The following is a 12,400-nucleotide window of genomic DNA, read 5'->3' as shown; positions in this document are numbered from 1 at the left end:
CAAATGACATCTTAATTGCTCCCTTGCCGTTTCCTCGTGTTCCTCCTAGTTCAACATCCTGCGACTATCACGGGGTAATGTGCAATTAGGGTGAGCACCCATCCCTAATTGGGCAGCACAGTCCCAGAATGGGATCAAGTCCCAGTGCCTTGGCTGCCTGAGTCCAGGACCGCGTTTGTCCCAGATTTGCAGCACTGTGCAGGGATCAGGAAACAGTGGGTTCCCCCTTGCAGGCTGGCAGCACTCCAGCCTGCATGGGCTGCTTGGGGCTGCCAGGAGCGGGACACAGAGGATGCCACGTGCATGTGCGGGCCCGCACACGTGCATATGGCCAGGAAGGCAGCCGGGCAGTGTAGAGAGCAGCTCCCTGCATGTAAGTCTATGGGAGGCCCCCACGGTGAGGGAGTGGGGTAGGGGTAGGGCCGTGTGTGCAGCCTGGGGCTGGAATAGATCTCATCCAGGGGACATGGGGAGCATGTGCCCCTAAATTTATCTGTGGGGCAGAGGCAGCCCGCTGCAGGCTCAGGGCTCCCCACCCTGCTGCTTTTGCCCTGGGAGCCCCGTCCCATCCATGCACCCCGTGCCTGCCCAGCAGCAGTGGGGGCAGTGGTAGCATGAATTTGTGCCCCCCCACTGCTGCGGGGTGGGCAGGGGGCACACGGACGGCACAGGGCTCCCAGGGCAGAAACAACAGGGCAGGGAGCCCCGAGCCCGCAGCAGACAGCCCATATCCACCCCTGCTCGGCTGCAGTGAAAAGGGGGCTGGGGGGAAGAAGGAGAGGCAGGCACGTGTCCCCCCTTCCCATTTTGAAAAGGTGGTCACCCTGCATGCAACAAACACACCCACTCACTGAAAAAGGTGCTGAGGCAGCTGCGCCCATCCAAATGCACTTTGCTACCCTTTTTCATTCGCTCCCCGCCCCCTCCCCCCCAACACCTCTATACTATTTAAGGAGAAACTTCATTTTTTTTTGCCTAGAGAACTTCAGCCTGTTCAGCAAAGCACTTCTGCTTCAAGACCGAGAATCGGTGTATAAAGCTGGTGGGGAGAACTTTTAATTTTGCTTTCTAATGCATTTTGGCCAAAGCAAGCAGCCTGCTGAGAGAGGCTAGCTTCACAGAGCGAATGGACAGTTGTGTGTGGTTAACAAGCAGAGATTTAAAATCAATAAGAGTTTATTTTGTGGGCTGAAAGGTCATCCTTTCCGACGCCTCTGCTACAAACCACTCCAACGTCCCTCAAAATGTCCTCTACAGCACTCGCTGGAAATTAAGTACATCTGGTGCCTCCTTTCTGCCCCGCAGCCATCGGAGATAAGCCAGAGGCTGGATGTCAAATCTGAATGACCCTCCTCGAGCCGTCACCACCTGCAGCATTGGCAACCAACCTGGGTTGTCCAGGGCTGTGATTTCAGTACTCTTCCCTCTCCCGTACTCCGCTAGTACCATCCACTCCTCTGAGGAAAGCTTGTGGGTGCTCTCTCTATTGTGTATGTGGCAAAAGGTTGGGTAGATACACACTTTACAGACTAACTACTGTACATAAGAGCTATATGTGTGTATAATGTACATACCGTGTGTGTGCGCACACATATAGATATCTATATATGTCTACACATATCTACATATACATATCGACACACACGTGTGTATACACGATATATGTGTGTGCACGTGTGTACGCATATGTGTGTATGCATATATGTGTATATATACGTGTGCATGTGTGCGTATGTTTGTGTATGTGTACATGTGTGCATGTGTATATATGTGTCTATGTATGTGTGTGCATGTGTGTATATGTTTGTGTATGTGTGTATGTGTGTGTGCATATATGTGTATATATGTGTGCATGTGTATGTGTGCACGTGTGCATATAGGTGTGTATGTGTATATATGTTTGTGTATGTGTGTGTGCATGTGTGCATATATGTATATGCATATATATGTGTGCATGTGCATGCACGTGTGTATATGTGTATATGTGTGTACATGTGTGTATATACACATGTGTATATATATGTTTGTCTATATACATGTGTATATGCATGTGTATATATGTATGAGTGCATGTTCATGCACATGTGTATATATGTGTGTATATATATATGTGTGTGCGCGTGCATATGTATGTGTGTATGTATATACACATTTGTATATATATGTTTGTGCGTGTGTATATATGTGTATGAGATTGTATGCGCAAACACCCCCCCCCCCTTATTTATTTAGTCTGTAAAGTGCAATCTCTACCCTATCTTCTGCCATTCATTCAGCCAGCGGTTTGGTGAAGATTTAAAGCAGCCCTTCTCACTTCACATGCAGCTGTTAGCTGGCAAGGTCATATGATCTAAGGAGACTAAAAAGATAATGGAAGGAATTCAGCCCCCCTTTCTTAAGGTCATTAGTTGGAGTCATTTACTGGAGCAATTATTTGAGTATGGTGTTTACTCACCCCTAGACAAATGGGATTTCAAAGCAGTTGCCATTGTGCCATCCGAATGATGACTCAGGGCCGAACCGTAAATAGCCAAGGGGGGGTTAAGGGCAAGCAGAGGTCACATGCAGCATTTGCACATTTTAGGAACTGAATGGGAGCTGCGGCAAAGCTGAGCATCAGCAGAGTGCCTCGGGTCAGGCGAGCGGCTCCTCTGGACAGAGGGTTCACAAGACTCCCTTGTTCTGCCGAATTAATAAAGGCAACGTGGGCTAAGCACCCCCAGTCTGCTGAAGTCTGCTCCTGGCGTTAACCGCTTGCCTTTGAATGCACGAGGAAATCTCAGTCACCCATGGGTTAAGTTGCTTTATGATCCTGATTGCCATATTTTCTGTGGTTCTTACTTTCTGTACAAGTCCATCTTAATAATACAGCCATAAATTGTGGCTTTTCCAGTTGTGTGATTTAGCACTGGGGAGAGGAGATGGAAGGATAGGAGTAGAGGGAGCTTCCCAAACACATTGCCCTCCCTCAATCCTGCTTGGGAACTGGATGGATAGATGATGGGGAGCTTTCTCCGAGGGGAACGGAGGACATCCAACCCCACGGCCCACCAAGTTTTTGGCCTCTCTGCCGAAGTATACCAGGTACCCTCTGGCACCAAGAGGGACGGGGAGGCTTGAACCAAGACTAAGTCATCTTCCAGTGGCCAAGCATCCATTAAAGAACAATCCTTAATCCAACCTGAGCTGGTGATCAGGTCCTATTGTATGTGGATCAAGGCACAACAGAGCTGTCAAACTTGCACATCAAGAGGCAGAGGCCTCGACAACCCTAAGAGAGGTGAGCAACATACTAGACTTGTTCTGCGGAGATCAGAGAACAATAAAGAGAGGCACGTCTGATATTTTCAGCAGAAGAGATGAAGATTTTGCTTCCACTAATTTGCAATCCTATGCCTCTTGTTCCATTAGCATCACGACTGGGGAAAAACCCCCCATAGACATCAGACAGGAGTCAAAGCCCCTTGTTGAATTGCTTGTCCTCACCCCTTCTGTTACCTTCGCACCTATGATGACATTTTCAGATGGGGACCATCCGCTCTCAGCACAAAATGCCCCACTTCTGCCCTTGAATCCTTGCTTTATCTCAGCTGCATTTCCAAATCTAGTGGAGCTTGATGCTTAAAGATCATCCCAGACAGAACTCATGGTCCATGGGTAGAAATAGCACCAGGTGCTTTAGTGTCTAGGCACGGTGGAAGGTGTCCTCTATCCAAAGCGGGGGTGCCAACAGCACATCTGTCCCCAGCACTTTCTGTGCTTTAAACTCCCCGTGTGAAACGTCACAGCTCCACCCCTCCTGACTCATTTTTTTCCTTGGAAGTCATTGCATCATCCCAGTGCTCTCTGCTCCAATGACTGCCAATTCATCAGCTTTAGTTCATCCACTTCTCAGACTTTCTGCAGTCTTGTTCCCGTCCCATCCTACGAAGATGTACCATCCTCCCTGAGCTCGGGGATGCCGCCCACGTGACCCTCTGGACCCAACCTCATCAGCACCTGACAAGGAATGACCCCGCTTCATTTGTCTTAAGCAAGCTCCTCGCCTCCCTAGAGGGAGGGATGAGGACCCTTGGATTCAAGCTTGGCGTTGGTGGAGAGCATCAAATGCAAATACCTAGGGAATCTTACTATGGGCATTTCTTCATGGCAGAGTTAGCTCCAGGCTCTTACTGAGGTGTTGACCCTAAAAGCTTGTTACCCGAGTACCACGATGCTGCCAACTCAGGTTTGCTCCACAGATCACAACTCTTCTCACCCCACCGTTGCATTTCAGTTTGCAGCACAGGTGTCCCGTCTTGCAAATGCACTCAGGTCCATGCATTACTGTCACCTAAAAGTATGTTGGCACCTAGAAAACTTGAATTATGATCATGGCCCTCTTGCGCCCAACATTGCAGAGGTATAAAGATGAATCCCATCCTGTGGTTGATGGTTTAACATCCATTATGGTTTACATTGTAAGGTTTACATCCTCACTCCTCAGAGTTAAACATGGGGGAGGGGGGTTGGAAATCGATGCAGGTGCAACTGCAAATTATGACAGAGGTGGCTTGTGGGAGCTCAGTGTAGCACCGGTCTATGTGCCAATAGCAGGTTAGGACCTTTCATCCCAAAGGTACACCCAGGGAGATCAATCTCTGCACCTGCACCCACCTGCAATATTTGTGGCAAGGAACAAGCATGCAATAGCTGGACAGGGAGGTGTGATCTGATTACGAGCTTTGGGCACAACCCTAGATTTTAAAAGAAATGCATCTGAAACATTCGCGGCAGCGGTGGTCTCCGTGGAAGACAGAGGACTGTCTTTTTTTCCTGTTTGCTTGCTTATAATACTGTAGTCTTTGACAAGGCTCTCCTGACTTGTTAATACAGTGAGAAGTCTAAAGAGGTACAAAAGCAACTCATTTGGATCCATGCAGGTGAAAGCTTGGATCGAGACCTAAATCAGGCAACTGGGGGCCAATGCAGACTCCTCTCGAGTCAACGTGGGTTGTGAGCTCTTTCACAAGCATGTTAAGCATTAGCTCCCTGGAGTGCCTGAGTTAATCTGTAGATAACAGAGTCTGCTTCTTTCTTATCTAAATCTTTATTCCTCCCTATCAAGACTAAGAGCATTGAGTTCATACAAATGCAGTGTGTTATGCTCTGGCTGAATTTGCAGTTAGACTGGAGTCAAAGAAGCCTTTTGTTTTACAAGGGAAACAATCCTAAGCCTTGTTTGGCCAACGCCAGCTCTCTGAAGCAAGCTTTTCATGTCCAATGGTGGAGGCAGGCAATGGGACTTGACTGAGAATTTAATGTTCATGTACAATTGAAGTCACCAGGGAAGCAGGCTGGAAAATGCAGTGTGCGGATTAAAAGATGAACATTGGAAAGAAAAAAAAAAAGGAAGGGGTGATAATATAAACCCCAAATACAGTGTCTCACAGGAAGAAGGGAGCATTTAGATACAAGATAGTAGTGAAATGCTTTGCAGGGGTGGGGAAAGAAGAAAGACCCCAGGACAGTGTAGTTGAATCAGCTGCTTAATCCCCATGGTCCTTGGTCCTGGATGTCATGTCACCACCAATAACTACTGCACACACTGGAGGAGGGGAGAACCAGGTTGATGTGACAGCCTTGTAGACTTGATGGATAAGTGATGCAAGGTATGAGCCAGCGAGAAGAAGGAACATAATGCATCTCACAGGACTGTCCCTGGATGAAATCATCCCAGGCTGAGAGAGATGTAGCCGGTAGACTCATAGAAAGGGTTGGAAGGGACCTCAGGAGATCACATTTAGTCCAACCCCCTGCTCCAAGCAGGACCAGCCCCAACTACATCATCCCAGCCAAGGCTTTGTCTAGCCAGGTCCAAGGATGGAGCCCCGACCACCTCTCTGGGTAACCTGTTCCAGTGCTTTACTACCCTTTTAGTGAGAAAGTTTTTCCTAATATCCAACCTCAACTTCCCTTGCTGCAACTTGAGCCCATTGCTCCTTGTCCTGTCCTCTGCCCCCACTGAGAACAGTCCAGCTCCATCCTCTTTGCAACCCCCTGCAGGGAGGTGAAGGCTGCTATTCAATCCCCACCTTGGTCATCTCTTCTGCAGACTAAATAAGCCTATTTCCTTCAGCCTCTCCTTACCAGTCCTGTCCCCCAGCCACCAAACCATTTGCATTGCCCTCCACTGGACTCCCTCCAACTTGTCCACATCCTTTTGGTCGTGGGGGGCCCACAGCTGGACACGGGACTCCCGATGCGGCCTCCCCAGTGCTGAATAGAGGGGAAGAATCACTGCCCTCCATCTGCTGGCAACGCTCCTGCCAATGCAGCCCAGGATGTCGGTAGCCTTCTTGGCACCAAGGGCACACTGCTGGCTCATATTCAGCTTATTGCCCGCTGTCACCCCCAGGTCCTTTTCTGCAGAGCTGCTGCCCAACCAGTCAGCCCCCAGCCTGCACCGGTGCATGGGGTTGCTCCATCCTAAGTGCAGGACTTTGCACTTGTCCTTATTGAGCCTCATGAGATGTCTTTTGATCCAATCCTACAATTTGTCAAGGTCTCCCTAAATCCTAACCCTACCCTCCAGCATATCGACAACTCCCTACCAGCTCAGCGTCATCTGCAAACTTGCTGAGAGTGCACTGCATCCCATCTTCTATGTCGCGGATGAAAATATTGAACAAAACCAGACCCAGGACTGACCCCTGGGGCACTCTACTTCATACCAGCTGCCAACTAGACATTGAGCCATTGATTACTAACCTTTGAACCTGACAATCCAGCAAGTTTTCTATCCACCCAAGACCCTGGAAGGAAAACTTGCTGACACGCTACTTGAAGAAGGAAGTTGTGAGCAGGTCAGAGAGCATCTGACCCAATAGCAAGGAGATAGGGTGCGTACCAGCGTGCACTAGTAACCAAATGGATGGGTGCTAAGGGGCTGGCTTCAATCATGGGGACTGGAAGACTGGTCCACCCCCAGGCCAGAAACTTTCCATATCCCTGTTCAACCTTTGCCTGCTCAGCAAAAGCTAGAATCTGAGTGCACCCTTCTGCACTCAACTACTGTTTCTAATGCTGCATGATCCAGACCTGATTAAAAGCCCTTTTAAAAACCACTGAAATAGATGTATTTTTCGTGATATTTGGATCAGAGCCTATTGACTTCCCCCCCGATCTTCATTGCAGCCTGCCAACCCTTTGGCTCAGGGACCCTGTTAAGAGCTATTAACCCCACTACAACCGCTTGGCTCTAGGACAGCTGAGCTCAGCGGGACCGATTCCAGGGAGAGCTTCAAATCCCAGCCCTTCTGCTGGCTGAGTCAGAGGTATAGGCCTCACTAAAATGACTGGAAAGGGTTAATGGCTACAACTGCCTGGAAAAAAAAAACTTAAAACCAGCTGAAGCTTCTGGACCTAGCAGGGCCCTTGCAAAAAAAACCCCAAAATGACACGTTCTGCTTGGTACATGGGGAGGGGAGGATACCAGCGCCGGGAGGGGAGCGAACAGGACACGCTTCAAGAATGCAACAACCAAGGGCTGCATCTACATGAGATAATGACTGCACAGTTGTTGCTGCACCATCATTTAGTACTTGCAAATACCAGTACTAAATGACAGCGCAGTAACCGGCATTACTGGGTACACGTGTAATCAAGACTAGGTTGGTTCGACATGAAGGTGTACTGGTGTGCGGCATCATTTGATTGCATCCTATAATGAATAGGGAGTAAGGTGTATCAAGGGGAATGTGTATAAGCAGTTTGGGAATGAATGCATCCCTGTCAGAAACCTGCTTAGCTGTCAAGAGTGATTCAAGGAGGTTCCAGTACCAAAGTCACCACTCGTACTTTGTGCGCTCACACTTGGAGACAAGAGGCTGTGCTGGCTGCAATGCCACACACAATCCCTTCTGTCCTTAAATACGGTCTTCAGATCCAAATCTCACTTGCCACAGAAGTCAAATGTCCAGTCAGATGCAAGGGCGGAGGTAGCAGTCATCTCCGAGGCAGTGCTCCCTGCCTTGTTCCAGTAGAGACTCTCCCCCCACGGCAGGGCATCACTCCAACATGCCTCTCTTGCCACCTGTCTCTTGGATGTTACTCCTTTCCATAGGTATTTCTCCAGACCATTGCAACGGTTGGTGTGAAAGACAGTGTGCAGAACTGAGTTTTGCAACAGAGGACAAACATTACCATGCTACCCACATGCTTTACCACCTTCCATGGACGGTCTTAACACTGCTGCAAGGCAGAGCCGCACTATACTCCCCCATTTCACAGATGGAAAAACCAAGGAAAAGAAAGGGCACAGCTTGCCCAAGGGCCCATAGGGTATCTAATGGAGCAGCACACTTGGGTTTATGTCCCTTGCCCCCCCTCACACACACAACTTGTCCTGACCATTGCACATGACAACATCTTTCTTGGCCCTTTGATCATTGAAAAAGATTTGTTGGTACATGAATAGAAGCACAGATCCACTCTCATCAGCGAATGAATCATCCATTCGTTGTTCACCTCCACCACTGCTGCCGCCTCCTTTTTTGCCTATGCTAGGTCTACACAAAACTTGGCACAACAGAGTTTTGTTGAAGCCTGTAGATACTGGTGGAATAAAATGCAACTGTGCGGATCTAACCAGACATATCCCTAATATACAATTGGGATGCCAGGGGATTTTGAAGTTGCTGTAACTCTCACGTTGGAGGCGTGCATTCTCTCAATCATATGCAGAAACCTTGCCAGAAGTTTTCTGCCCACATTTTGCTTCATCAGAAAAGGCTGGTCCAATCCGTCCAGAATTTGGCTTGAAGCATCTCAGGCTTTAAGACACCATCACACCAAGCGAGAGCGCTAACAGATTTGTTGGCAAGATGGGAGATCCTCAGAGCTGCTTTGTGAATGATGCTCTTACCAACTTTACTGACGAAGGTAGCAAAACCATCGTTTTGCAGAGCAGCGGCATCATCTGCGGAGCTTTCTGGCCGTGGGAAATTAAGCATTCGGTCCCAATTCAATCAAACCAGGTTAAAAAAAAAATCACTCCTCAGATTTCAGAAGGAGCAGAAAGTTTGCCTAGGTTTAATCACATTTATTTGTTACCGTGTCTTGTGTGTGTGTCAGGTTTGATTCTGTAGTTTTGGTAAGAGGGTAGACAGGGGATTTGTTTGGGATGGTTTGGACAGAGAGGATCCTGTCTCAGGCAGGGGGTTGGACTAGATGAGCTCCAGAGGTCCCTTCCAGCCTGACTTCTGTACGATTCATTATCAACCTTCGAGTGTGTTAGAAAATCAGCGACCTTTCCTATGACGCCCACCTCGCTGGGGTCATCCGACCCCAGTTGTCTTTCCCCCCAAGTGCAGCAGGGCAGGACCCGAGGATCTTGTAGGGTCCCTTCCAACCCCTAACAAGGATGACTCTATTAGAGCACATTCACCACCGGTGCCAAAGGAGCTTGGCAGCCCTGGGTGAAATCCTCCTTCCTGCAGAAACCCAGGACAACACATCAGCCTCTTTCACCACAACTAGAACAAAATACCAGACTCGTGACTCAGCCAGGGAGGCCGCGCACCTCCCCGGCAGTCGGCTCCCGATCTTGCTTCATCAAGCCAGCAATCCCAGGTGAGATGAAGGCTGCCTGCCTTTTACAATCTGCGCCACGCACTGCAGCAATAGTTTCAGGCAGGGGCAGATTGTTCCACTTCTTTCTGCGAGGCGTCTCCAGCTAAACGGTCCGCATCCTTTTGCTGCCTCCCCTTGAAGTCTCATGTGAGAGATGCAAGGCTTGGATTTTAACCGTGGCACGGAGGAGGACAGAGCCCACAGCTCGCTTACCTTGATTGTTGGGGCTGGTCCTGCTTGGTGCTGGGGGATGGACCAGATGTCCCTTCCAGCCCTCATTTCCTATGACTCTACGATCCCACTTTCCACCACTTTGGCATAGCCTTTATTGGTAATGCCAGTGCATTTCTCCCCCTTTAACGGAGACACCCCAGCTCTCACCATTGTGCACCAATACACTTTGCCCCGCTTTACCGGAGACACCTCAGCTCTCACCATTGTGCACCAATACACTTTGCTTCTGATAGACACTGCAGGAAAGGCATCATTACACAAACCATGAAAAGGGATTTCGATGTGGCACGCTCTTGAACTCTTATTTCATCAGTGACTTAGCTTGTGCAGTGTGACTTTAAAGCCTCCCCTTATGCAATCTGCCAAGCACAAATGGAGCCAGCTTTCAGACAAGTAGACACGCACAAGAGTGGCTAAAAACCCTGAAGTAAGGCAGTGTAAACTTACCTTACATAAGAGAAGCACTCATATTTTCCCTGTTGTTCAGCCGCCACCACAGATCCTCTGAGCTCTGGGGCCCTGAACTAATTTGTGGCTTTAAAAAGTCACTGCTCACCACACCCACATCTCCCTCCCACAGCTGATCGGCCAAATCCAGCCGCGCACAGATCCAGGCCTGTCTCCTGCATTCACAAACACACACGCACACCGGGCCCCGTGCCACAATGATGTAACCCCACTAAATAAACAGAAGTGTGTGATGTGTTGCCTAGTACTTCTGTTTCTCAAAAAGCCAGCGGCGAGTCTGTGTTAGAGGAAGGCAAAATCACACACGCCACTTCAAAAGAAAGACATGCAAGGGAGTTTCTTCCCCACCGCGTTGTATCCCTGACTTCAAGCATCTAACGTATCGTTCCAGCTCCCGGCCGCCTGTTTCCTTTTGGGACCTTGTGGTTTCCAGGATAATTTGCTGGACGGATGCCACACAGGAGTGACTTTGGTTTGCAGGGATCACGCTCACGTATCGCCTTCCTCTGCTGAACGCTGGCCCACATCAGATCAAAACAGAGAAAATAAATGCTTCCTGCTATTCAGAGCGCAGGGCCTGGGATATAACAGAGCTGCTGCCCCGTGTCCCCAGGCCAGCAGAAGAGCCAGCTTGTATCAGCCATTATCAGCAACGAACGGAGTGGTTTTCCACCCCAGCCCACCCACGCACCCCCAGTGACTCTGCACAAAAGCTTGGCAGCGTCTCCCATTTGGGCTACACTGTGCAAATCCCCATAAAAGCGCCCACTGCCTATTTACACCCCAACAAAAAAAAAAATAAAGGAATGCTGCTAAGCAAAGGCTCCTGCTGCCCCTTTCTGCTCGCTGATGAACAGGAACAAAGCCCCGTTCTTTCCCCCGCTTGGTGCTCTGACATGTTATGAGTCGCCGGTTTTCGCTCCAGCTGTAGGATTTCAAAAAGTGCTAAAGTCACTGGAACTTACTGGGAGAAGCGGTCTGGAGCTCATCAACTCCCGCGGTACAATACGAAGCAACTGCCTTGCGTATAACCAGGGACCCGAGCAGCGTTGGTAGCTGATGGAGTCTTTGTGCAGACAGATTGCTTTATTGCACCGACTTCCTCCCTGCTCCCCGGATATCCACAGGGCTCCCTGGGGTGGGACATGCACCATAACTCACTGTCCACCTTGTCAGGGGAGCTTTCTCTGCACTGATGTGCAGGCCAGCTGTCCTATACGGTGAGGAGAGGATGGAAAGGGGGGAAAACATTAAATGAAGAGTGAGCGATGGGGTCAGCATGTGTCTGCACTGTGGAAAGCTGGAGGGCTGCGTGGTGAAGACACGGGGCCATGCAGTAAAGCAGCTAAGTTTTATTCACCACCTATTGCTTATGGGACTTTGGTGAGATCTCTCCACTTCCAAGCCTCAGTTTTCCCCACCTGTAAAATGGGGATACAACTGCAAGGTAGGCAATAAGACACCGGGCCATGCAGTAAAGCATTTGAGTCTTATTCACCACCTATTGCTTATGGGACTTTAGTCAGGTCTCTCCACTTCTGAGCCTCAGTTTTCCCCACCTGTAAAGTAGGAATAAAACTGCAAGGTAGGAGATAAGACGCAGGGCCATGCAGTAAAGAATTTGAGTCTTATTTACCACCTATTGCTTATGGGACTTTGGTCAGGTCTCTCCACTTCCAAGCCTCAGTTTTCCCCACCTGTAAAATGGAGATAAAACTGAGAGGTAGAGGAGACTTTGGGAAATGTAACTCCCCTTTCACATAGGGCTTGGAAATCACAGAGATGTGAGTTTGGGAGGGACTTCAAGGGTCATCTGGCCCAACTCCCTGCAGGAAGACCCAAGTAGAAGGCGGGATGGGATACTAGTGTATCACGAGAAGCTTGTCCCCACCTTGGTTGCCTGCTCAAGGCGTTCAACAAGAGGGTGGGAGGAGATCTTTGCTCAGGGGAGAGCTCCAGATGAATGCTCTCAGCCTGGAGGAACGGCAGACCTCGCTGGCAGCACCGCAGGCAGATATCTAGTGCACAGTGCAGGGAAGTGCTGCAATGAAGGATCACTTTGCATTCCAGCTTTGGGTTTGGCCTG

The 12,400-nt window shown here is 49.4% G+C and overlaps 1 protein-coding gene across 4 annotated transcripts in view; it reads right to left on the bottom strand.

Moving 5' to 3' along the window:
* The window catches only part of ALS2CL (ALS2 C-terminal like), a 62,591-nt gene that overhangs the window by 38,755 nt on the left and 11,436 nt on the right, over positions 1 to 12,400 (bottom strand). Inside the window, exon 1 of one of the 4 annotated variants that reach the window (XM_025207355.1) lies at positions 10,294 to 10,418. The exons of the other annotated variants lie outside the window; for them this stretch is intronic. The gene's annotated coding sequence lies outside the window, so the exon portion shown is untranslated. Of the gene's footprint in view, positions 1 to 10,293; positions 10,419 to 12,400 lie in introns of those variants that run through there. 4 annotated transcript variants of the gene reach the window in all.

This window comes from Alligator sinensis, unplaced genomic scaffold (genome assembly GCF_000455745.1).
Source record: "Alligator sinensis unplaced genomic scaffold, ASM45574v1 scaffold1298_1, whole genome shotgun sequence".
In the NCBI taxonomy this organism is placed as follows: domain Eukaryota; kingdom Metazoa; phylum Chordata; order Crocodylia; family Alligatoridae; genus Alligator; species Alligator sinensis.
Note: the sequence above shows the minus strand (reverse complement) of the source record. Positions and strands in the feature narration are given on the sequence as shown.